Source organism: Apium graveolens, chromosome 8, assembly GCF_009905375.1.
Source record: "Apium graveolens cultivar Ventura chromosome 8, ASM990537v1, whole genome shotgun sequence".
Lineage (NCBI taxonomy): Eukaryota > Viridiplantae > Streptophyta > Magnoliopsida > Apiales > Apiaceae > Apium > Apium graveolens.
Genome location: NC_133654.1, coordinates 71,748,375 through 71,751,675, shown reverse-complemented (window position 1 = coordinate 71,751,675; position 3,301 = coordinate 71,748,375). Strand labels below are relative to the sequence as shown.

Below are 3,301 nucleotides of genomic sequence, written 5' to 3'. Positions count from 1 at the left end.
ATCTTCCACTACCTCTCGGATATGTGATGGACCGATCATCTAGTTATAAGGAAATATTTGTAGGTTTTGGATCAAGCAGACCAAGTTGCATGAAGATAGATAGTGGCATCAGATTGATACTAGCTCCCAAGTCGCACAAGCACTTGTCAAAATATAACTTTCCAATAGTGCATGGTATCATGAAACTTCCCGGATCTTTAAGTTTAGAAGGAAATTTCTGTTACAGCACCGCATTGTAGTCTTCCGTTAGAGCAACAGTTTCAAACTCCTCAAGTTTCAACTTCCGAGATAAAATACCCTTCATGAACTTATCATAGCTCGGAATTTGTTCTAGAGCTTCCGCAAAAGGTATGTTAATATGCAATTTCTTGAAAACCTCCAGAAACTTAGCAAGCTTCTTGTCGATCTTCTGCTTCTAAAGTCTTTTTGGATATGGAGGAGGCGAATATACCTATTTATTTCTTGTATTTTGCTCAGTAGTAGATTGATCAGCAGAATTTTATTCGTTTCCTCTTCGCCATCCTTTTTATAAGCTTCATCAAAACTTCCATTTTCTGGTTCAGAGGAGAGCACGGGCGCGCTGAGAGGTAGCGCGGGCGCGCTGTCCTTCTGCACGTGCACTTCTTCGTTTTGCTCAACTACTGATTTTTGATGGTTAACGACTTTTCCAGATCTCAAAGTTATTGATTTCAACTGTTCTTTGAGTTCCCTCTTGCCTGGGTTATCCTCCGTATCACTAGGAAGAGTTCCCTGAGGTCTATTCAGCGACGCATTAGCAATTTGTCCTATTTGATTCTCCAAAGTATTGATCGAAACTGCTTGGCTTTTACACATTAGCCTCAATTCTTCCAATTCAGATTTTTCATTAGCAGACTGACCAGCACTTCCATGGGATTGTTGTTACATTCCCTGTGGTTGAAATTGTTGCCTTGGTGCATACTGTTGTTGAAAACCAGGATGGTTGAATGACTTGGCTCCAAACTGCTGGTAAGGTTGTTGTGGATATTGCATACCACTCTGATTATTACTCCAGCTGAAATTAGGATGGTTTCAGTTATTAGGATGATAAGCGGAAGGAACTGGTTGTTGTGGTCTCTGAAAATTGCTCACAAACTGTGCTAACTCACTGGATATAACACATTGATCCATCGCATGTGTACCTGCATAAAGCTCACAAACGCTTGATATCTGATGAACTCCATAGTTGTTCAGAGAATCCACTTTCATAGTCAATGCCTTTAGCTGAGCCGCTATAGTCATAGCTGTATCCATCTCTAGAATGCCTACTACCTTGCCTTGTGGTAGTCTCTGAGTTGGATTCTGATATTCATTAGTAGCCATCATTTTAATTAGCTCATAAGCTTCCTCATAGCTCTTAGCCCATAAGGCTCCACCTGATGCTGCATCTAGCAGGGTCTTGACTATGCTTCCAACCCATTATAGAAGCAATTCATTACCATCCAATCTGGCATTCCATGATGAGGAAACTTCCTAAACATCTCCTTATAGCGCTCCCAAGCTTCACATAAAGATTCTCCCGACTATTGTACAAATTGAGTAAGAGCATTTCTGATTGCAGCCGTTTTTGCCATAGGGAAGAATTTTGTAAGAAAACTATGAGCAAGATCCTCCCATGTCGTAATAGAACCTGCTGGTAGAGAGTGCAACCAGCTTTTAGCTTTATCCCTCAGAGAAAATGGGAAAAGTCTCAGTTTCACAGCATCTTCTGAAACACCGTTGAACCTGAAGGTATCGCAAATCTTGATGAAATCCTTAATGTGCATATTAGGATCTTCCATTGCAGCACCCCAAAACTGGACTGAATTATGTACCATTTGAATCATTCCAGGCTTGATTTCAAAGGTATTAGCTGTAATGGCTGGTCTAACAATGCTAGACTGAATGCCATTAATTTTCGGTTGAGAATATTCCTTCAATGCTTTCGTTTCTACTGCTAGTTCTCCCATTGTAATGATCACTTCTGTTTCTACTTCTTCTAGTATGTATTTACGAGATTGAGAATGTGTTCGTATACACGCTCACTCGAATACCTGAAACACACAAGCAAAGTAAAATTGGTAAGAGAAATAATCTGAGTCAGTGAACTTTAACGACCACTGATGACAAGCACATAAACTAAATTTAACATCGAGTCCCCGACAGCAGCGCCAAAAACTTGTTCGCATAAAAACACGCAAGCATACGCGATAACAAGTAGTATAAGATTAAGTTTAATTCATTCCCATAGAGACTAGTTTAATTCAGAATGTGCACTTATGCAACAATGTATGATTATTATTCACTGCTAAGACAAGTATCAAATTGGGTTTGATTATCTAAAAGTAATTATGCTAGAATGAATTAACTAAGAGATTAAAATCAAGTTACTTATGTGAAATAAAACATGGGATTCCAATTTCATTTAATACTTCATTCAGAGTTTATAACTTTAATCATAGTATGTGACGGTTATGATAACTAATCGGACAACACTAAATTAGTACATGCTACATTTCAATATACGCGTACCCTACCACTCAACATCCACAAATTAGATAGAAGCTGGCAAACACCAATCATGCTTAGACCCTATATGTCTATAAGATTTGAAAACATAACATTTTAAGAGCAAGTTATCCATTGAGATCACATAGGGCAGTGTAAGATAGTCAAAATTATACTACAAATCATGCCTGTCAAAACATCCATAAACCTATGCTAGCATGGAAAGTTCTAAACCTCTATATCCACTTTTGCATTCAATAGAGATTAACAATACGACATAGATGTTAGCTACGCATCCAAGAAGATTAAGCACAACCATACGAGGAAATCAATAATTCATCACACACCAAAAACTTAAGGCAGTTAACTACTAAACTCCAAAAATAAATCCGCTAGAATCCCATGATAACGATTAGTTCATAATCGAATGGCTCGTCATCATGGGTTCCAATGAAAACATGATTAAAAAAAGGTTCTGAATACTACAAGAGAATATTAAAGTATTAAGGTTTAGAAAACAAATCTGAAAGAAGCATCCAAAGTATCGCCTAATTAGAAGAATACAAAAATAAGATGTAGAACTAGAACTTCTTCTTCTTAGCCATCTCGTGCTCTCCACTTTTGGTTTCCCCCGGAGTTCTTTTCTTCTGATTGATATCTTATGGTATTTATACTTCTATATTACTTTGACCGCATGAAACTTCCAGTCAGAATCAAAACAGGATTTCTTTCTGCACGATCTAGCGCGGGAGCGCCAAGACACAGCGCGGGCGTGCTGAACTTATATCCAAGCAGC

At 38.3% G+C, this 3,301-nt stretch overlaps 1 non-coding gene across 1 annotated transcript; it reads left to right on the top strand.

Moving 5' to 3' along the window:
• Positions 1 to 1,470: 1,470 nt before the first annotated feature.
• LOC141682114 (small nucleolar RNA R71) lies at positions 1,471 to 1,577 on the top strand. The gene has a single exon (XR_012559516.1). It is a non-coding gene; the product is annotated as a small nucleolar RNA R71 (small nucleolar RNA).
• Positions 1,578 to 3,301: the final 1,724 nt, after the last annotated feature.